At 39.7% G+C, this 23,686-nt stretch overlaps 1 protein-coding gene across 6 annotated transcripts in view; it reads left to right on the top strand.

The window, feature by feature from the left end:
* Positions 1-10,259: 10,259 nt before the first annotated feature.
* nexn.S (nexilin F-actin binding protein S homeolog) overlaps positions 10,260-23,686 on the top strand; it is a 45,143-nt gene continuing 31,716 nt past the window's right edge. Inside the window, exon 1 of one of the 6 annotated variants that reach the window (XM_041591119.1) lies at positions 10,260-10,644. The gene's annotated coding sequence lies outside the window, so the exon portion shown is untranslated. 6 annotated transcript variants of the gene reach the window in all.

Here is a 23,686-nt window from a genome sequence, read left to right as displayed (position 1 = left end):
AAATGGATGTTTAATAAAGGTGTTGACTGAAGTAACATTTCCCCATTTCTTACTTCAGCTGCCCAATTGAATTTTTGCAAACTTCAATACTGTTTGTGAGCAGTTATGCCCGGTTCTGGCATGGGGCTTCCTGGATCCTAGGAGCTCATTACATGATGTGTGTTGCTTTTACAAAGTCTGTCAAATATTTTCTTGCACTTTACTTAATATCAGTGCAGTACCACAAGCATCCTGCATTGACTTAATATTGCGGTGGTACTTAGGGGCAGATTTACTAACGGGCGAAGTGACTAACGTTAGCAAAGATGCACTCTGGCGAAGGGACATAACTACGCAAATTCACTAAGATGCAGATTTTACTGAACGTTACCTCTTGCGCCAGACTTGCCTTCTCCACCTCAGACCAGGCGAAGTGCAATAGAGTAAATAGGAGTTCCTTATGAGTCCCAAAAAACGCTGGCGACTTTTCATTTTTCTGGGTGATAGGCTGCAAAAGATCATAATTTTTTTCTGGGGTACCCGGCTTCCGCCTACATTTCCTAACATATGGTACACAAACTATACACTGTGCTCATGTGTAGGGCAATATATAACAACTCTTTTTTATTTTATTAAGGTTTCCCGGGCTTGTGTAGTGTAATGTATTGGCTGCAACATATACGTCCATTGAACTTTAACTTCCCGCCGTATGCAAATTAGGCAATGCTAGCACAACTTTGCTTCGCTTGCCGCAGTAACGCTAGCACAACTTCGCCAGCGTTCGACGCCCTGGACGCTACTTCGAATTTTAGTGAATTAGCATTGTCCTGGCGAATCTACGCCTGGCGAAGTGTTGCGATGTGAAGCGGACGCTAACACAAATTCAGTGCTTAGTGAATCTGCCCCTTAGTCTTCAGTTCCTTTACTTTGGACTAGGAATGCACTGAATCCAGGATTTGGTTCAGCATTCTATCACTTTTTTGGCAGGATGTGCTGGAGTGCCTGGCTGAACTGAATTGGAATACTTAAATTCTAATTCTTAAAATCACATGACGATTTTGCTAATTTTTTTTCTGCGCACCGCCCACTTGGTTCTTTTTAACCCCTTTTTGCCATATTTTCCATATGCAATGGTATTATACATCCCATAAGCCATATCACATTTTCCCTAACACAAATAATACTTGTTGGAAATGTCATAGAGATATAGGAGTCCTCCTACATTTCTTTTCGTATTGTCCATTAGAGAAACCCTATTGGCAAAGGGTATTGCAAATGTGTGCCAATCTGCTAGGCTGAACCTTACCACAAGAAATAACCTAAACATTTAGAGACACATCTTTTGAATGCCACTAAACTACTTATGCTAAAGTCAGACGATCCTGAAGAATCAGCTGCCCTGCTGCTCCCTTTGTCTTTCTAACTGCGGACGAATTTCAACAGGAAATGCAAATTGTCATGTTTTGGCAAGCCAAGATCCGACATTGCCTGGCCCTGCTAGGACCAGATGATGTCTGATCTCAGCTTGTGTTTTTGTGTAGGCCAAGAATGCCCCACTGTTCTTCTGCTCCTGCTCTGCCTGTACCCGGTAGCATTGTTTTCGCTCAGGTGCAGATGCTGCAGATTTCGGCACTGAAATGCAACATTTCACGTGGAAATTAGTCCACAATAAGAAAGACAATGGGAGCAGCAAGGCAGCGAATTCTTCATAAGGATCAAGGTAAATGCACATACAGTATAAGCCTCCTGTTTATAGTATGCTACGTGTTCCTGCTTATCACCTTGTTGAAGATTTTTGACTAGTATGTACTTCAGCCCTTACTTACCATAAGTGTAATTGTTAGGTGATAAAGTAAAAATTGTCCGTTACAATGACATTGTATTTATGTACCCAACTAACTTAGTACAGGTATAGGATCCCTTATCCGGAAACCCGATATCCAGAAAGCTCCAAATTACGGAATGGCTATCTCCCATAGACTCCATTTTATCGAAATAATCCAAATTTTTAAAAATGATTTCCTTTTTCTCTGTAATAATAAAACAGTCGCTTGTACTTTATCCAAACTAAGATATAATTAATCCTTATTGGAAGCAAAACTAGCCTATTGGGTTTATTTAATGTTTAAATGAATTTATTCATTATCCGGAAAACCCCAGGTCCCGAGCATTCTGGATAACAGGTCCCATACCTGTACTGTGATAACTGCTGGAATCATTTTTTAGAAGCTATATCTTTTTCTGTTCTCTTTTTCCATCTTTCTTTTTTTTTTGTATCGTTACTAAACCCTATACCGTTTCCATGTATTCTGTAAAAGCTCAATAAGAACTAAAATAAAGTGGCCTTGGCTGTCACGTTACTGGAAGCTGTAGTTTAGCAACACATTCTATACTCTGGACATGTTTGTCTTGCACCTTTAATATGGGGATACATAGAAATATGGGGGTACATATGAAATTCTGGGCCTCATTTACAGACAATGGGACAGGGTGCAAACGGGAAACATACAGACACAATCACCACGTGCCACCAACATTTTGCATTGTGCCCCTCAGTCACTGTCTGTGGGCTCCAGAATGGAGCAAAAGGATCTGTGGTTTCCATATGATTACAGCTTTGTCTGTGGAAGGCAGTGTTGCAATTATGAGCAGTAGTAGGATTTCAGATATTCCCACTTCCACTCCCTTCATGTCATTTATATGTACAAGTTTGGATATGCCAATTGCAGGGTGAAAAGAAGTCCTGTACTTTCCTCCTGCTCTATGCCAGAGGTAAGGACAGAGCTGCCTTGCACCCACCAGTACTATGCTCTGCACCTTGTGCTGGATTTTAAATATGGGGCAAGATGCAGATTAATGTAATTATTACATGATGTTGCATTACAATAGAAAGCAACAACTTACATATCAAGAGCTACTGTTACTAAAGTTATTTTCCAAAGACAGTAAAAGCTAGAGCACTTTATTTTTTTCATTGTTGTTAAAAATCTCACTTAATGAATTTTAGTTTTAAATTCCTTCCCAATATATTATTAACATCTTCCCAAAGTACATTTTTAAAACCAGACACAGGAATAGCTAAGATTTGTTGCATTCCTTTTTGTTTAGGATCAAATCAAGTACCTCCAGAAAGACATCTTCTAATGTGGAGCATTTGGCAGAAGACCTGTGTCTGCAGCATTGCACAGAACTCACTGTCGTTTACTCAGCAAAGCACCTACCTGTGTTAAAGTATCGACCTTCCCCTTTAGGTTTGTTAATTAGCATTTCTTTCTTTCATTATGAATGACAGCTCCTTTAAAGGTTTACGGTATTTTGCAATTGCTTTAATTCTCCCAGCTACTTCTCATTCATTGTTGTAGATTCATGATGGAGCATGCTAAGTTTTAAATTGAATAAAATGTATTTTTAAACCATCCAGTGATTCTCCTCTGAAAATCGTTGCTTGTCCTGAACATTTACAAATATGCCCTTTAAAATCTACTGATTACATTGCACTCAGAGAAAATTTGATGATAACAACACCAAGCGCATTGAGTGTGCCCTGCTCACAATATGGAATTGCTCTCATGTTGTTTTATTTGGGGTGGCTTATGGAACTTTAAACATATAAACAAAAAAAAGGGGTGCACTCCCATCGTGTAAAATTGTATTAGCACTTTTATCCAATAAAGATATATTGCATTTACAATTTAGCAGAGAATGATTGTTTATTAAATAAGTCTGTGAAATCTGTTCCCAACTCGTTTCGTTGTGTCCTGACTTTTTCAAGGGTGATGGATAACTGTATCACTCCATCACCAATCACCCTTGAGAAAGTCAGGGAGCACGCCCCTTTTTTATGTTTCTTTGTAGACTTTGCCTGCTTGGGACCAGCAGATTAAGGAGGCAGCACCCCACGTGGAACATTTGTTGGAGTTGCATGATAATTTGCATTTAACCCTTGGAGAATGGAATATTTAAATTTGACCTTCGGAGTATTTGGACTTTTGCTTTTGTTACCCACCCCCCGGGACATTGTAATTCGTGTGTATTATTAATTTATGATCAAACAGCCTATGCTGATTAGAGCGACATTGCAGAGGATATATATACCGAAGAAAGATCCTATGTACAAGTTATTCTGAATTAAGAAAGCCAGTTGGATGACTGGTGAAACATCTTCAAGGGAAAACCTTGAAAAAAACCTATGTGGTGGTCAAAAATCCCAGTGTGCCATAGGCCACAAATTGCCATTTTAATTAATTTTTGCCATTAACGGACTTGTCTTGTCTTGTTAGTTATCAACTAAAGATAATCCACACAAAGGCAGAAGATGTGTCATTATAAAATGGGGGGAAAAAAGGTTTATTTTTCAGAGTTTTTTTATGTGCTTATTCTGTTTACACTTGGATGTTGAAAGTATATTTAAATAAATATTTAAGCCACGGCAAATTTACACTGGAATTGTTTTATTTGGAAATTTTTGCATAGTATGTGTATTGTATTTTTGGGACAGCTTTCTAATTGTAATGATAAGAAAACAGAAAATATAAACACATTTCTTGCTTCACACATACAGTGTATAACTTGGATATTTTTTACTAATTAAATAAAAAAAAACTTTCATTTGGTTATGTGAAATATAAAAACGAGTGCATTACACATGCTTCATCATGCACTAAACTGGCGCCATTACATGTATATTTGCATGTATATTTATTATACATATAGTATACATATATTTATTATGTGTGGGAGCAGAAGTATACTTGTAAACAGGTTTCTTAGATATGTTAGATATCAAAGCCCCTTCAGTTTATATAGGGTGATGTTCTGTTACTTTCTATGGAGAAGAGGGCAGCTCCTGCCAGGGGAAGATTTAAAACTACCTACGGCCATTGGTGGTTATCAAGATGTGTATCTTTCCCCCACAAATTAACGGGGTCTTGGTTCTCTACTCCATCTTGTACACCCTTACTCAAAAGAGATGAATTTTAGAAGTAGGAACAGAATAGAGGACCAGCATCAGATTTTAGTGGAATTCTCATGTGTCTGGGCCCAGGGAAGCTGGCCAAAATCTTCTTGTTACAATTTGCCATTGCCAAATGTAATTTCTAATATACAAGGTGTGTATATAACCAAACACTGTGAAAATCAAGGTTCATCTGAATACAAGGTGCTATGCCCTATGCCTTACATTGTTTTATGCCATTTAAGGCTATACTTTTCTGTTTGCAGTGATTTACTTTTAAATCAAACCTGTATATCCTGCACAAGTACATCTCACAGGAGAATTGCCAGCAGCTCTTGTAATGTACAAAAATAGCAGTAAAACTCCCACACAGCTATGTGTCACATTATAATGCAGGCAACGTGTAGCATGACTGGCCGCTTTAGAATGCTAAAGACATTCATTAAAGCTTATTCGAAAATTTACCTGAAAAAGGGCAGGAAATACAGGGGTACAACTATAGGGGACCCTATAATTTCTGTGGCCCTGTGAACCAATCTTTAACATGGTCCAGTGTGTCACAGGGGTCAACTTGCTCGAAGTCCCAGAGGAAAAAGTCATTTTCTCACAGCAGCCCTGTGTATGTGCCACTGCTGTAAGAACATTATTGTGGTCATGATTAAAATAACAGGTTTCAAAATAGACCACACCTGTAATGTGGTCTGCAAATCACAATACTTGTAGGCTGTTTAAGAAATTGAACCTCGTATAGACTCTAAGAACTTAGAGTATTAGTTAGAGCTAGGAGGAAAGGAGAAATAATAGGAAAAATACCATGCCCTGATGCTCACATTTGGAAGCTCATATGCAATAATAGAAAACTCTGCTTTGCTGAAAATGTTGCAGTAGTAATAGAGACAAAACACTGTAAAGTAAATATACAGCAGGTTATCTGTATTTATTATTTTCCCTTTGCATTTGCCTAATGATAATATGTTCCAATATCTTGTACTGATGAGATCTAACAAGGTTGTCTGTAAGTTTGGATACATGGATCTGAATTATGAGGCTGTATCTGTGCTATTAAACCAGCACTTCTGCATCTACATTTGGCCACAGGGCAAGAAGGCTTTCACTGCACACCTTGTAAAAGGCTTTTTTGCTCTTTTTAGCTTTTCTCATCCTAAGTGAGATGGTTTATTTGCTCTTCTAAAGATGCTTTTAACAGGAGAATTTATAATTATAGGTTCACTTGTTAGTTCCTATAAAGGTGTGGCTGACAGAAGTCTGTCCCTGATGAAACATCACTAGTATAATGCTTCCACCATGAAACAGTATATTCTAAGTACAGGTCAGCCTTATTAAGACTAAAGCTGGCTGTAGACGTACAGATTTTATTCTTATGTATGATGAACAATCATTCGTTGCAATCTACAGACCTACAACTAACCATAAAGATTTAATTAAGTAATTAAAATAACAAATCAGTTATGTCTGACAAATAATAGTGATAGTCACCCATCAGGCAATACATGCAGAGATATTATCGTTAGCCTACAGAAATCTACTAACCTGTCCGATCGCCATGGTATGAAACATGTCAGGATGATCCACACATGGTCCGAATATCATACAAACCTTCGTTTTGTGTGACTTTATCTTTGCATCTATGGCCAACTTTAGGTATAACTTTGGCCTGTATAGAAGGGAGAAACAAAAGAAGCAACTCTTCAAAAAGTACCATGTGAGAGTCATTTTTTGAATGCAAAGCAATGTGTATAACTCTGCCTATGCCCCCAAAATGCCAAACCTTCTGTGAAGTATGTGGTAACATGATGCAGTAAGATTGCTCTTTATCAACATATCAACAGAAGAGTGAATGTATTATGTTATATTCAGAGGAATACTGTATATACAGTATTTTGCTGTAAATACAGAGAACTAGTTTCATTCTACTAAAAAACGGAATCTTGTGAGAAAATAAATTTTTCAGCAGGACATATATTCCAAACACCATGCCAACACTAGATTTGCCCAAGAACTAAAAAATGAGTGTTCATACTCTCTGTCCAACTGACAATATGTTCTGTGCATTTAAAAAAAAATCAATACATATTGTTGGTTATTAGGTAAGGTGAGCACCATTCTGATCTTTATTAACATACTGTACACAGATTATTGACATTGGATTGTTGTTACCGTAGCTATCTAAATATGTCTACACACAGGGCCACCATCAGGGGGGTTCAGGAGGTACTGTAGTCAGTGGCGCCCTGGCAAAAGGAGTCAGAGAGATGGAACAGTGCGATTTGAAGCAGAATGGGGGGCTTGTATGAGAGTGGTTTGTGTCCCCATGGATGGAGTGAAGCAAGTCTGGTGCACAGAGGTTACAATAGTAAAGTATTATAGAATGGCTGAGCCCTTTGAATTATATAGTTGCCCCTAGGGTTATCAGCTTCTCCTGTTGTTGTAAGGAACCTGCAGCAGTTTAAAACACAATAGGATTCTGGCTTGTGTCCTGATTCTCATGGCGACCTCATGATGACATGACCATTCGATGAACTGTGGCACCAGTACATGTGTGTAAAAATGTTCTTGAAAATGATTCTGCATCACAATGAAGTAAAGCTTCCCTTGTGACCAGTTTGTCTGGCAGTAAGGCTGGATACTCTGGTCAATATGTCCATCAATAGACACACTCAAGGTTTATCCTGCTCAGAGTGAAACCAACAGCCTTATGTGTTCTCCCATGGCAGCCATCTCTCATTCCACAATCCTCCCCTACTGTAGAAGAAAACAATGAACAGTACCTTTGCAATAGTTAGAATGATTCGTTATTTACATAGTGTTCTGCTTGGAATTGGACCTGAAATGGAGCAGTGCTTATAATTACTGTGTGCCATTGGTACCACGGTTGCCAGGTTGGCGGTTTCCTAGCCAAATGGGGCTACTAATTTAAAGGTCAGGCTGGTTTTGAATAGGGTTGAACTGAATCCAGGATTCGGTTCGGGATTCGGCCTTTTTCAGCAGGATTCGGATTCGGCCGAACCGGATCCGAATTTGAATATGCAAATAAGGGACAGGGATGGAAATCCCGTGACTTTTTGTCACAAAACAAAGAAGTAAAAAATGTTTTCCCCTTCCCACCCCTAATTTACATATGCAAATTAGGATTCGGATCGGTATTCGGCCAAATCTTTCAAGAAGGATTTGGGGGTTCGGCCGAATCCAAAATAGTGGATTCGGTGCATCCCTAGTTTTGAATGTACAAACTAGCCAAGGTACGGATTTGGGCTACTTTTTGTGCCTTTGGCTGGTTTATAATTTGGAAACCGTAATTGGAGAACAAATTTAGTCAGCACACCGATTCTTAGTATCTTGCCTTGATGGTGCACGTTCTGCAACGACCACTTTCCATTGACAGACCATGTAATGTAGAAAATGAACAGCACCATCGATTTGGATGTGGTTTAAAAAGCCTTTATTTGTGCTCTTGTGGGCATCCCCCGCGACGTTTCAGGCCATGTGGCCTTTTATCAAGCTTTTGCTTGATAAAAGGCCACATGGCCTGAAACGTCGCGGGGGATGCCCACAAGAGCACAAATAAAGGCTTTTTAAACCACATCCAAATCGATGGTGCTGTTCATTTTCTACATATAATTTGGAAACCAACCAATGTTTTTTTTGCCCTAAGGTGCCAAGCCTGCGTTTGCCAATGCATGTTGGGTAAGGTAGTTTTTGTTTAACAATTTGCCAACTGGCAAGTTTAATGTAAGACTACAATACCCAGCATGCAGTGGGACTGACTTGTGTAGAAGTCGGGAGTTATCAGATTTTGGGCTCTGTACCCCAGTCTCCCTTCACTCTTAAGAATTCTAGCATTTTCCGGTGACATTCCTCAATTTCAAACAATTTTGGGGCAAAAATCTGCTGGTCACCAAAATGTCTAGACTAGAGATTGAGCTATTTTACCAATATTTATTGGAATTGTATATGCCCCCTCTGTAGTTACACCCCTGCTGACTTTTGAAGCTCCTTTTGGCTAGTTTTGGCCTGGTTTTGTAGCTGACTTTGGCTGGTTTTGAAAATTTGAACTGGCAACCCTGATTGGTACCTGTCTTGTATCCTATGTAGGTTCAGCAACTAACGGGCATATTTATTATGCTATGAAATTCACTGTAAAAAAACGGTGTAAAAAGCTGTTTAAAAAAAATGGTGAGTTTTTCAAGGTATGTCTAATTTTACGCCATCCGAACGCCAGTTTTGATGCAATTATTTTACATTGCTTTCGGTGGAAAACACTCCAAGACACTCAGTCTTTTACACAGTGAAGCCCAGGGTCAGACTGAAGCATTGAAGGCCCACCGGAGGCCCATCCAAACTGACGAAGGGGGAGTTGCCCCCGAAACGTTGTGTCGACTTAATAAACACGTAAGGGTCAAGTCCCCTACTTGAATTGCACCTGTGTGCCGGTACCTGTTTTCTTCGTTCCTGTCGTATTGCGGAAGTGCTGACTTCCTAGGGTCCGAGCACCGGGTCTATTACTTCATAGGGCTCGGGTGTGCACGTGAGTTTGTTTGCCATCCAAACTCCCCCCCAGCGTGCATGAACGAACGCCAGAGTGTTGTAGTTAATCTTTTTCTTTAGGGGGGCGGCCGATTGGGGGAGCAGGTCTGAGTGTGACCCTGGTGAAGCCTGGCAATGCGTGTTGTATTATGCTACCGTTTTTTACACAGCATAATAAATATGTAATAAATAGGCCCCAACGTGTAAAAGCAAAATCCCTACTATGTTACAGTATGATTCAGTGTCGGACTGGCCCACCGGGATACCAGGAAAAGTCCCGGTGGGCCCAGGTGTCAGTGGCCCTCATGGTCTATTTCATGGTCATTCCCTATTTCTATGAGAAAAAGAGGCTAAATAGATGGAATAATATATTATAGTATGTAAAGAATAGAGACTAGGGGAATAGAGGTTGAGTGAGGAAGAATAATAGTACTGAGCGTGAGCCCTGGTCTAAGGTTTTTGGGTGGGCCCTTGGTGTCCCAGTCCGACACTAGTATGATTGGTGGTCTATCCATCATGAGGTAAATTAACTGCAAGGATAACTTTCATTTCAATGTGGGGGGCCTCTGGGCTATACGTACAACCCAACTCAGCACTGCGATTCTGTTATATGTTTACAATTAAACACAGTCAGGTGGCAGTACTAATGTGGGGAATATCGGTGGCATATTGGTGCCTCATGACAACTAACTGACACTTGAAGGTGAGTGAATGAGCTCCACCCTGAGGTGTTTGGTCCCCGCACCACTGACACGAGTCCCTGTTCCAATAGACAAGCAGGACAACCTGTTCCTCGCACAGCAGCCAGTTAACCCTTCCGGGGTGTCTGTCCGGGTGTGAGGCGCGTTGCTATGCAGGGGGTGTAACAGCAGCGGCGGCGGCAGAGCAGGGAACAGTTGAGAGGCCATGTGGCGATGAACAGCTGAGGCAGCTTTTGGCTCGCCAGGAATGCGATAGATGACCTGACAGCAGGACTTTTATGGAAACTCAGCCTGTGAGCAACTCCAGTCTGATGAGAGCAACAGTAGCAGCAGCGGCAGTACACACAGGGAGAACAGGCTCAGCTGCACAGACATCCACTCACACAGCCGGGGATAAGGGGGGCCACTCAGCCGGGATTACTGAGCCACTCGATACCGGACAGGACTCTGCCAGCGCAGAGCGAGGTAAGTCTTCTATTATGGAAGATCTTCTACGAATCACTTTAACTTTAGCCAACACAGACTTACTAAGCAGCAACCTCGCCAGTATAGACTATGAATAAGGCTTCACATAGATGTAAAGGTTAATGAATGACCCTCTTTTTACATCTCTCTCTGCGCTCATTTCAGCTTCTGGCTCTGGACACAATGTACATTAACAGCAGTTAGTTCTCCTCTAGTGCTGATAACCCGTGGCCTCTGCTACATTGTTTCAAAAGTCAGAACCAGCCAGGCAACAAAAACAAACAAAACCATACAGAATGATAAGTATTAGGCTAACAGGACATCCCCTCTAATAAATGGCACTGTGGAGTTCCCCATGAACATTGTGCTTATATTCCCTGTATTCTACACTGTATTGTTTGTTTTTCTTGTTTAAGCACTGGTATGCTGAACTCCACTTGCTATCACACCACAGACAGGCAAAGCAGTGGGAGGTGAGACTTGTAGTTTAACAATAACTTAAAGGGGGTGGTTCACCTTTAAGTTACCTTTTAGTATGTTATAGAATGGCCAATTCTAAGCGACTTTCCATTTGGTCTTCATTATGTTTCTCTATAGTTTTTTAATTATTTGCCATTCTCTTCTGTCTCTTTCCAGCTTTCAAATGGGGGTCACTGACCCCATCTAAAAACAAATGCACCTTAAAGAGATACTGACACCAGACATTTTAACTTTTTTTTTTTACATCTAGCATAAAATTGACTTTGCATGCTGCTTATAATTTTGCAATAAAGTATTTGCCCAATGCTTTTACATTACCTGCCTGATGGCCCATGTTCCTGTATGAGGGGGCTGCCATATTTGTGCAGCAGAGGTCTGTTAGCATTAGAAACTTTTGCCTTTTTCTTTTTTGATTTAGGAGGAGGAAGACCATCTTTGGTCGAAACACGTTGGGCTAACTATATTTGTTTTGAAATTGTCTTGGTAACTTTTTTAATGTAATAAATATTCTTTATTTATTTGAGTGTGCAATCCTATATTTTGTTTTTGTTCATGTTATTTTGGAGACTCTCATGGGGAGCTTCCTCTGGATTTGCACCTCTAGTTTATTCTCAGGGTGTGCGCTTTCTAACTCTCTCTATATATATCTCTAGACAGGCTGAGATGGGACAGTCAGGTTGGCAAAACAGTCAGGTTTAGGAACTTCAACTAACAATTACTTACAAAAACAAACCTCTCAGAAAAAAGCATGACCTATAGGTAACTTTCAATGTACATTCATATTTTAAAAAGTCTTTTTTTAGTGTCAGTATCACTTTAAGGCTACACATTATTGTTATTGCTACTTTTTTCCATTGAGTCCCTCTCCTATTCATATTCCAGTCTCTTATTAAAATCAATGCATGGTTGTTGGGGTAATTTGGATCCTAGAAACGAGATTGCTGAAACTGCAAACTGGAAAGCTGCTGAATAAAAAGCTAAATAACTCAACCACAAATAATACAAAATGAAAACCAATTGCAAATCATCTCGGAATATCACTCTCTACGACATACTAAATGTTCATTTAAAGGTGAACAACCACTTTAGATATAGTACATACAACTGTTACATATCCAGTGAATGGTGTATTAATAAATACCTTACACATAGTACAGGGATAACAAAGGCTTTATAGACTAAGAATCCTGAACCTAAGGGGGAAATGAATTCAGTATTTGCAGTATGTTGGATGAAACGTGAGATTGGGGAAAATATCAGCCTTGTGCTAATTATGGCCCCTTATATAAAAATACAGTCCTGGCCAAAGTCAACATCAGAAGCATTTGAGCTATTGCTTTTATAAGCTGAAGCTGAAATACCAAATTTACATTCTGCAGAGAAGATACTGAAGGGAAAGGAGTAGAAAGCCTGGCATACCTTAAAATATAACACCTAGAGCAAGTTACTATGACAAACTCGATTGTTAGATGGCACTTCTGGAAAAAGGCTTTATTGTAGCTGACTGCTGGTAGAGCACCTAACGCGTTTCGGGATTGTCTCTTTTAATCATAAGCCTATGATTAAGGGAGACAATCCAGAAACGCGTTAGGTGCTCTACCAGCAGTCAGCTACAATAAAGCCTTTTTCCAGAAGTGCCATCTAACAATCGAGTTTGTCATGATGATACAGTGGGGAGACTGAGAATTGAGCACCTGGTTAAGGGTGTAAAGGTGAGCTGGAGAGGTCCCTTACGATTATGTTTTACTGATAGAGTACGTTACTAGTTGGTGGCACTTACCTTGAAAAGGCTGAGCACTTATCAAGGGTAGGCAAGTTCAGCCATATTTATCTGCACACAGTATGTATGGAGGGAATGCGATGTGTTTGGCACATGTGATGAGGCCCCAGAGCAGGTGGCAGCTGTTGTCCTTGTAGTATCTGTCTATTAGTTCAGTTGTTATGCTAGCCACAATAATGTTATAAAACAGCTGATTTTATTTTATCCAATACAGTGGGAAAATACCCTGATTGTGTGGGATTGCTCTGACAGTGAAAATGTGATTTTCTTTGCAAAACACACTTCCTGCCTTGGTTGGAGTCCAACATAGTATAAGGGATATCAAGAAAGTAACAGCAGGGGGTGGTGAGGGTAGGGAAAGGGGTCTTTTGGTTACAAATGCATCTGTCAGTATCACAACATGCTTTTAATAATAGCACAAGAGGGATATTTGGATATGGTAAACTGAAAGATTAAGGCAGTATAGAAAATCAATCACATAGCACAAACTACTCTTAATTTCAGTAATAGTTTACATTATAGAGTTTTATTCTCATCATTATAATTGTCCAATTTTGTACTCATTTATAAGTTATTATTATTATATTAAAGGGGTGGTTCACCTTTAAAGTAACTTTTAGTATGTTATATAGAATGACTGATTCTAAGCAACTTTTCAATTGGTTTTCATGATTTATTTTTGATAGTTATTTGCCTTTTTCTTCTGACTCTTTGCAGATTTCAAATGGGCGTCACTGACCCCTTCTAAAAAAAAAAAAACCACAACAAATGCTCTGTAAGACTACAAATGTATTGTTATTGCTAATTTTTATTACCCATCTTTCTATTCAGGGTAATTTGGACCCTAGCTATCAGATTGTTTAAAATAAAAAAATGAAAACCAATTGTAAATTGTCTCAAAAAAATCAATCTGTACATCATACTAAAAGTTATCTTAAAAGTGAACAACACCCCAATAAAGCTCCATACTAAAATGACAATTTCAGTTTATAAGCAACAAATCACCCTGGACCTTCTAGTATGTTTGCATTGTATCCTTAGGGAAATCTTCCTCTGCCCAACTGTTCCCAGGAAAATGCCAGCACAACAAAGGTGACACATTTGATGCCAGTTTAAGATATAGAAGTGAATGCAAATGATGCAAGTTATGAGCCACAGTGGATGTCATTGTTACAGCTAATGCCAGGTTTCCCAGGGGGCTTGCCTATGCCCCCCAATCCCCAGGTTCTGGTTTATTACTTTGTTGCTGGGTATCCTGATCCTCAATTACTGGCCTATGGCAGCAAGGCACCTTCTGGCTGTTTTACCAATGCAGGGCAAGTTTGTATCTGGGCAGTACCTACCAGCCTGGCCGGTAAAAATGTTGCATGATTGCAATGTTAAAGGGATACTGTCATGGGAAAAAATTTTTTTTCAAAATGAATCAGTTAATAGGGCTGCTCCAGCAGAATTCTGCACTGAAATCCATTTCTCAAAAGAGCAAACAGATTTTTATATATTCAATTTTGAAATCTCACATGGGGCTAGACATTTTGTCAATTTCCCAGCTGCCCCATGACAAGTGCTTCTTGGAAGCTGCTGCCTGGGTGCAATGTTCCCTCTAAATCCTTCTCTGCTATGTATGCAAAAAACATTTATTTTGTGCACACATTTTTAACTTGTGTGCGCAGTTTTTAAAAACTGTGTGCTCAAGTCAGAATTGATACAAAATGTGGTGTTTTCACACAAAATTCTTTGTGTACACCACTATTTGGTGTGTGGGCTGGTCTCAAAATTTGTGTGCTCATGCATGAGCCCACACCTTAGAGGGAAAATAGCCTGGGTGTGTTAGCTATTAATACCCACTTACCTGCTTCTAATACAAATCTCAGTCTCGGCAGTTATACACACTAGAAAAACTTCTTAAATGGGTTAAGGGTTATGTGGTTTGTTTAAAACCAGGACTTATTGTAAAAGTCCTACAGAGTCATATTGGATTTGTGGGTGCATATTTATCAATGGGCAAAAACTCAATTTTCACAGTTTGATAAGTATGGCCCATAGTGTCTGCTGAGTCTCACAAAGATTTCTCAACAGTGTCTTTCTCCTGAGTCGTACCTAGGGTTGTCACCTTTCCTGGAATAAATATACCAGCCTTCATTATTATCTATCATACCTATTAATAACATTGGCATCAAGCAACATTTTTACTGGCTAGGTGGCAATTCAAGTTTACGCTAACCCTAGTTCACATCAATAGCAAAAATGTTGATATAAAGGTGTGTAACTATAAAGCCTGAGCATCTCAACCTTCTGTATCAGCCAGAAATAGAAATAACAAACAGAAAGCATCCTGCATTCATTAGATTTACATGAAATCTAATTTGTGAATGTCACATGCCATGTTGTAGGTTGGGGTGGTCTGCCTGTCTGATGGGAGCTCAGCAAACACACCAGGAGCTGCTATTTTAAGAAGACACAGCTGAAACATTTTCCTTCTGTTCCCTTCTAGATGTTTCTAAATTCACATATGCAAATCAGAATCCATTTGAAAGGAAATGCCTGGCCTTATAAACATTATTATTAACCACCTCCAAATGAAAACCAAACAAATAACACCAATAGGAATATTAGTGCTCTCAATAAATGATCATATTTGCTAAAGGCTTCACCAGGCACAAGTTATTTTAGATCCTGCACTGGGAGTCTCAAATGTTACATGTTCATATTTTGGCAATTTATCTATATGTTTTCATGCCAATTATAGGAACGGAACTATTTTTGCTGGATAGAAACCCAGAGCATTTTAAGGCAACGTGGCTGCTTTCACGGATGTTTTTTCAATGTTCAATGTATAAGAATTTAAAGTACAATTGTAGTAAATGGCTTGTAATAGAAGTTGTAGCCAACAGACCAAAGCAGATGCTGGTTTTACAGTAAGTCACATGTAAAGTTGGGCATACACAATTGTCTGTGTATGACCAACTAAAGGCTAGACTTGAAAATAACTTCTCACTAATGTAGGGCCCTATAGGGATACAGGCCCTATAGAGTTAATCTTTTCACCATTTCCTTGGGTTATTGGGTAGAATCCCTGTTACAGAATAACCTTTACAGTGATAGGCTGAGAGATTTGATGACACTGCTCTGACTCACTCCTATATAGTGTGTGCAGGGAGTGGCCTCTTCCTCTTTTGCCTCTGGATGTGATTCCAGCTGGATGTGCTCAGGGGGACTGAGTGCAATAGGCCCAGAAGAAGGCATGTGTCCAAGTCGGGGACCAGGTAACCCCGTGAATGAGGAACAGATATACTAGGGCAGACTTGTCATAGTCTCTCTAGGAGAGAAAGGCAGATAGGATAGAGAGAAAGAGCAGCTGAAGCTCCAACAAGGATTTGCAGTAAGGGATTAGCTTCCCAGAGGCTCTGTGTGTTGCCTCCAGTCAGGGACCTCAGTGAAGAGGGACTGTAGGGTAGAAGCTGCTTTCCTGACAACTTCCAGGAGGGAAAGGTTGTACTGCATTTGCCTGTGTACTCTCTGTGTGAGCCTGCCTTTGATCTGTGTGAACTCTCAATAAGCTGTTTTCCTCAACTCCTGCGTGAGTACTGAAACCTGTGGTCATTTGCCCTTTTTGGCAAAATAAACAGTTTCTGTTTTACTGCAAGAACCTCCTGGCGCCCAAGTTGTTTTTGTGTGCACAGTAGCCTGGGGGATGTAGTTGCACTACACCATAGAGGGAACACTTCCACTTAGCGAAGGTCCTGCCCTGGGTGTAAGTCGTGTGTAACCAATGCTCTAGTGTTCTAGCTGGTGAATTATCCCGAGTGGCCCAAATAGGTGTTACATTTGGCGCCCAACGTGGGGCATTAACCCTTTAAATACCAGGCTGTGCATTGTTTTGTTCGAATCGTACGAATGGATGTACGAATTTCCTTCTAAGTATTTGGCCGTGGGTTCGGGCTTGGAGGTTCACCCCGAATTTCACAAAGGCCTGCGGATGTCAGTTAGATGGGAGGAAGATGGATGTCCCGGATGGAGCCATTTCCTGCTCATGTGTGATCCCGGATCATGGATATGGAAGAAGAGAACCTGGAGGATGGATTCTTCTGATGTTTGCTACAGCTCTTCTATGGACTCCTGCAGAGTGAGATGCCTAGAGTGCTGCTTGCTTGTTTTTTTGTGGCTGGAAGGACTGCTGGACTAAGTGGGTTCTAATTCAGGACTATTGATCCCCACCACAACTCTTCTGCCTTGTTTCTGCACTTCAAGGATGACCTGTGTGGACCCTTGGGAGGAAAGAAAGTTATTGGCGTATAATAAAGTTGACCAACTGCAACTGTTATTATTTAATGTTGATACAGTATTGTGTATGCTGTGTGTATTTCCTTTGCAGTGACCATTGTTACCAGGTATGCCTAGGAGAGGATACCAGAAGTGGATGTGATGGTACTGTAAGTTGAAATGTTGGAGATTGTTAAACCATTGTCAGGAGAAATGGTTTTTTTCCCCCCGGGTGAATGTAGGGCCCTATAGGGATACAGGCCCTATAGAGTTAATCTTTTCACCATTTCCTTGGGTTATTGGGTAGAATCCCTGTTACAGAATAACCTTTACAGTGATAGGCTGAGAGATTTGATGACACTGCTCTGACTCACTCCTATATAGTGTGTGCAGGGAGTGGCCTCTTCCTCTTTTGCCTCTGGATGTGATTCCAGCTGGATGTGCTCAGGGGGACTGAGTGCAATAGGCCCAGAAGAAGGCATGTGTCCAAGTCGGGGACCAGGTAACCCCGTGAATGAGGAACAGATATACTAGGGCAGACTTGTCATAGTCTCTCTAGGAGAGAAAGGCAGATAGGATAGAGAGAAAGAGCAGCTGAAGCTCCAATAAGGATTTGCAGTAAGGGAGTAGCTTCCCAGAGGCTCTGTGTGTTGCCTCCAGTCAGGGACCTCAGTGAAGAGGGACTGTAGGGTAGAAGCTGCTTTCCTGACAACTTCCAGGAGGGAAAGGTTGTACTGCATTTGCCTGTGTACTCTCTGTGTGAGCCTGCCTTTGATCTGTGTGAACTCTCAATAAGCTGTTTTCCTCAACTCCTGCGTGAGTACTGAAACCTGTGGTCATTTGCCCTTTTTGGCAAAATAAACCGTTTCTGTTTTACTGCAAGAACCTCCTGGCGCCCAAGTTGTTTTTGTGTGCACAGTAGCCTGGGGGGATGTAGTTGCACTACACCATAGAGGGAACACTTCCACTTAGCGAAGGCCCTGCCCTGGGTGTAAGTCGCGTGTAACCCATGCTCTAGTGTTCTAGCTGGTGAATTAACCCCGAGTGGCCCAAATAGGTGTTACACTAGTGATGGCCGAATTTATTTGGCAGGCATGGATTTGCGGCGAATTTTCAGTTCAATGTTTTGGCGAAACTGCTGTGAAAATTCACAGTGGGAAAAATTGCTGCACAAAAAAATTGTCGCTTGTCAAAATTGTCCCACGTTAAAATTATTTGGATACTCATTGACTTTAATGCATTTGGACAAAAGAGTCGCGTGTGGAAAAATTGTCGCACCGCAAAATACGTTTTTGACACCCGTTGACTTCAATGCGTTTCGCAAATTTTCACCGTTTCACAAATTTTTTCCGGAGTTTTGTGTATTTCCCAGTGAAGCTAATCGGGACAGATTCACCCATCACTACTCCTCATTTTTAGGTCGGAAGAAAAAAAAAAAGTGTTTTTTAACACCAGCATTTAGTAGAATGTGGGACAAACCACTGAAATTTGTGTTTTCTTCTACACAAACCAAAGAGGCAAGAAACCTTGGCCCAGGGGGGAAAAAACGATGTATCTAACTTAGGGGAACTTCACAAAAACATAACTTAAGCTTTTGAATAGTAAACATAATTTCAAGCAACTTTGCAATATACATCAATTAAAAAATATGTAGACTTTTGATGATTTTTAGTGGTTTGGAACAGTTCCCTAATCCTAGCCCCCTGCTGATCTGTCTGACTACTTTGCTGAGCTGGCCGACTACTGTTACTTTGTATCAACAGCCAGTTGTCCCCAGCCTGCATCCTCCAAACCCCACAATCCCCTGCACACTATAAAGAAAGGAACATCACAGTGCAATGCATTGTGGGTTATGTAGTTCCTGCATGCTGTCTGTAAGCTGCGGAGAAGTGTTTTAGTCCCTCCTTCCCTGCCAGGATTTCAAATGATGCAAAAAGAGAAGAAATGTTAAACAGCTGGATTTCAGCATAGAAAATGACATTTATTCATGCTTTTTTTAACAAACAGGTAACTGAGATGGGTATATTTTGGTTTGGAAGCCGGAGTTCCCCTTTAAACAATATAAACAAACTAAAAGCAAGTCTGGCTCATCTGTAGCTTTGTTATAGCTTAGTTTTGTTAGCGTTAAAACAGTAGAAATCATACCAAGTCAAGTCAAAATGTGAATTCACTTTAGCTGGCATAGCAGTCCTGCATTTTTCTCATGCCTTTCTGCTTTTAGTAAAGGAAAACTTTCTATTGTTCAATTGCGAAGTGCCAGGAGAAACAAGTAGAATTGCCAGTAGCTTGAAGAGCTTTAGTTCATCTGGGAGGAATTCAGTGGGGAGTGAAAGTAGTAAAGTGCTTGTTAATTCAGGCTCACATAGATAACACTGGAATTTGTTTTTAAAGTAAATGACAGCTTGATAACTCTAACTGCTGCCAATATCACACCAGTGTCAAGACTACAGGCAGAGTGCCTCTTGTCTAGGGAGATGCAAAATAACAACATATTTATGGCACATTCTGAAATCAGACAACTATTTGTCCAGAGTCAGACTGAGCTACCTACAGAATTTCTTTGTGGGCTCAAGACCTATACACTATATAAGTTAATGGCATCAGTTTGAGCAGGGGCGTAACTATAGAGGAAGCAGACCCTGCGACTGCAGGGGGGCCCAGGAGCTATAGGGGCCCACGAGGCCCTGATTCATGTACAGTTTCAATAAATATTGGTAAAACAATCAACTGCTAAATATTTTGGGGGGCCTGAAAAATAATTTGCTGTGGGGCCCAGTAATATCTAGTTACGCCACTGAGTTTGAGATAAAAAGTCTCTTTGTGTAGAAACTACAGTAAGAGGCGACAAAGATTCTTACTGCAGGCTCAAGACCTAGTAAGCCCTTACTAAAGACGAGGGTGCAGATTTAGTCGTTGGACTTAGGAGTCTGATGCTGTATTTGTAACATGACTATTGTGAATCTAGTTAAGAGCCATGTGTGCTATATGTTAAACAAACAAGGAAACAAGGAGGTAATTTACCATTAAAATATATTTCTTATATATTTCTTGTATATTTTTAAATATTAGGTGGATTTTGTACACCCCAACTCAGATATATATGGTATTTGAGATACTTGTATGTCCTACTCCAATTAAATCTTTCATTGAAGGCTTGTCAAGTTAAAGGGGTTGTTTCGCCTTTGAGTAAACTTTTACTATGATGTGGAGAGTGATTTCTGAGACAATTTTAAATTGGTTTTGATTTTATATTATTTGTGATTTTTGACTGAGTTATTTGGCTTTTTATTCAGCAGCTCTCCAGTTTGCAGTTTCAGCAATCTGGTTTCTGGTGTCCAAATTGCCCTAGCAACCATGCATTGATTTGAATAAGAGATTGGAATATGAATAGGAGAGGACTGAATAGAAAGCTGAGTAATAAAAAGTAGCAATAACAATACATTTGTAGCCTTACATAGCATTTATTATTTTTAGATGGGGTCAGTGACCCCTAGCTGGAAAGAATCAGAAGAAAAAGGCAAATCATTAAAAAAAACAATGAAGACCAACTGAAAAGTTGCTTAGAATTAGCCATTCTATAACATACTAAAAGTTAACTTAAAGGAACAGTAATACCAGTGTTTTAAAGTAATGAAAATACCATGTACTGTTGCCCTGCACTTGTAAAACTGACCTGTTTGTTCAGAAACACTACTATAGTTTATATAAACAAGCTGCTGTGTAGTAATGGCAGAAATTGAAAAAAGGCTATATGGCAGGTTGAATAGTGGATAACAGATAACACCATTGTGTTCTACAGTGCGTATCTTTTCTGCTGTGTAAACTGAACCCTTTCTCCTTTGAATGGCTGCACCCATTGCTACACAGCAGTTTATTTATACAAACAATAGTGGTGTTTCTGAAGCAAACACAGCAGTTTTACCAGTGCAGGGCAACCATGCATTATATTTGTATTACTTTAAAACACTTTCATTTTTTGATGTTACTATTCCTTTAAAGGTGAACCACCCTTTTAACAGACATTGATGAATGGTAAGAGAAACAATAACTTTTGAAAAATAGATACTTCTATTTCCAAAACTGCCCCACCTAACCCAGTGTATTTTTTAAAGCATATGAAACAAGTCCTTTTGTGCCATAAAATGCATTTTGTTTGGAACGGAATTCTCCTAAAAGCAGTTTATCATTCACTGTATTACAAGTCATTGGCCTCTATACTAAAATCTGCAGCTAATTGAATAACTGTTTAATTCAACCAGATGTATCATTTATCTTAAAGGTATGCTTACTTCAGTCATATCACTTTAATTTGCTGGCCCAATTTCTAAATTCAAGCAGTTCTGGTTACAGATCAGTTTTGCTGAAATGGGCAGCCAAAATGAAACCTCGGCATCCTATTAATCAAGAGAGACCTGGCTAAAGAAGCCATAAAATACTCTCCTAAACAAACACTATGTTAGCCATAGTTTATTCTTTTTATGTCTTATAGTTTTAGGGCTAGTCCACACGGGGAGATAGCGACCGGCGCAGGCGACAGTTTTGTATGGGCGCCTATGTAAAAACGCCTGTGCTAACCACACGAGGCGATGCGCTTTTCGACAGTCGCCTGAAAATGCCTCGCCAGGCTTTTTCAGGCGACTGTTGAAAAGCGCATTGCCTCGTGTGGTTAGCACAGGCGTTTTTACATAGGCGCCCATACAAAACTGTCGCCTGCGCCGGTCGCGGCGACTGTCGCGGCGCTTTGTCGCCGCGACCGCAAACGCGTCGCTATCTCCCCGTGTGGACTAGCCCTTACTGGTAAAGAAAGCTAATTGCTTAAGCATAGGATCCTTCACTCCCTGACAGGGAATACTTTCTTCTGTGCTGCCTGAGACTGGCGCTCGCTCTATTCAAAATGCCATTGTTATAATAATATAATAATCAACCTCCTACCGCTACTTGACAATTATCCTTCACTTAGGGGGTTATTTATCAAAATTAAAATTTTTTGGTTGTTTTAAATAAAAAAAAGTCCGACCAAACTGGAATCCATGATTAACCTTTATTTACCAATAAAAAAGCATGAAAAAATTGAGTAAAAAAACGCAACTTTTTTGGATTGTCGCACAAAAGCTGCGATTTTTTTTCACGCCAATCTGCGGAAAAGCCAGAAATTTTGTGATCGTCAATCGAAACTCATCGCAGACAATAATATCTTCAAATTGCAAATAGGAACTCTGCCAATGACTTCTACAGGACCTGGAATGGTTTAAGATTGAGTATTTTTGGATTCTGACTTTTTGCATTCTGGGGGTATAATAAATCTTTTTTACTATAAATTCGGATTTTATAGTAAAAAAAAAAAAAAAAAAGTTTTTACCATTCGGACTTTAATAAATAACCCCCTTAAAGTGTTAAAGGTGTTATAGGGAACACTTAAGTTGGGGCAAGTATTGTTCTGCTTTGGGTATGTGGTTAGGCAGGCCAAGGTAATAATGCTAATTAGCTGACAGTCAGGAGTTATAATGTGGCGTGTGTATGTCTGTATATATCAATCTCCCTGGTGACTGCATTGAGTTTAAGATTATATCTATATTTTACTATTACTACTATATCTGTATTATAATATACTGGTCTCTTATAGCCTTATTGTATTGCCTTGTATACATTTTTTGTGGTACTGATGTTAGAAATATCAATAATAATCAGTAAAGTGCCATTAACTAACTAGTATCTTTGGGTGAAAATGTATTTCCAAACGTTTGAGTGGTTTAACAGTATAGAATAATATTTGTCTGCTGGAATAGATAGTCTGGAGTTTCTCTCTTTAGTGCCTAGTAAACAAGCTGTTGGGGTATAGGCAGATGGTTGGTTGTTTTTGGGTTATTATGATGATATTATGCTGCAGCTATTTTATAAAATCAAATTCTATATATACACTGATTTTAAGAACTCCATTAATAACACTCAGTTATTAAAATGGATTTTGCATGTGTAATGTGATGTGAGTAATGAGGAAACAGTGAAAGAATATTATCAATAAAATTTAGGCTGAATGGGTTTTGGGCATGACATGTACACATGAAAAATTAATCCGGGATGAATCTACAGAAAACTGTTGGGGAAAAACTTATGTTGTCAGTAAAAGGCCCAGTAACACCAGAAAATGAAAATGTTCTATATTCATCCCATATGTCCTATATTTATCAAAAGCATAAATGATTTATTTTTGTAATGGATGAAAGAAATTGATTTTCTCTCAAATATTTTTCTCTTACCAAATTTTCTCATGTCTTCACATAGAAAAACATTTGGGAACTCAAACCAAGATCCATTCAAATCAACGGGCACTTCATTGTTTGTTTGAATAAAAATCTTTTATTCTAACATTCTCAATAGTGCTGAGAAACATTTTCTTGAGCATTTTTCAAGACACTTTCAGTAACTGAATTGAAAAATGATTAATACCCAAGAACAAAAAATAGTCACCTGTGGAGCGATTCTATTTAAACATTGATGGAAGATACAGGAGGAAATGTCCAG

The sequence above is a fragment of the Xenopus laevis genome, chromosome 4S (genome assembly GCF_017654675.1).
Source record: "Xenopus laevis strain J_2021 chromosome 4S, Xenopus_laevis_v10.1, whole genome shotgun sequence".
Lineage (NCBI taxonomy): Eukaryota > Metazoa > Chordata > Amphibia > Anura > Pipidae > Xenopus > Xenopus laevis.
Note: the sequence above shows the minus strand (reverse complement) of the source record. Positions and strands in the feature narration are given on the sequence as shown.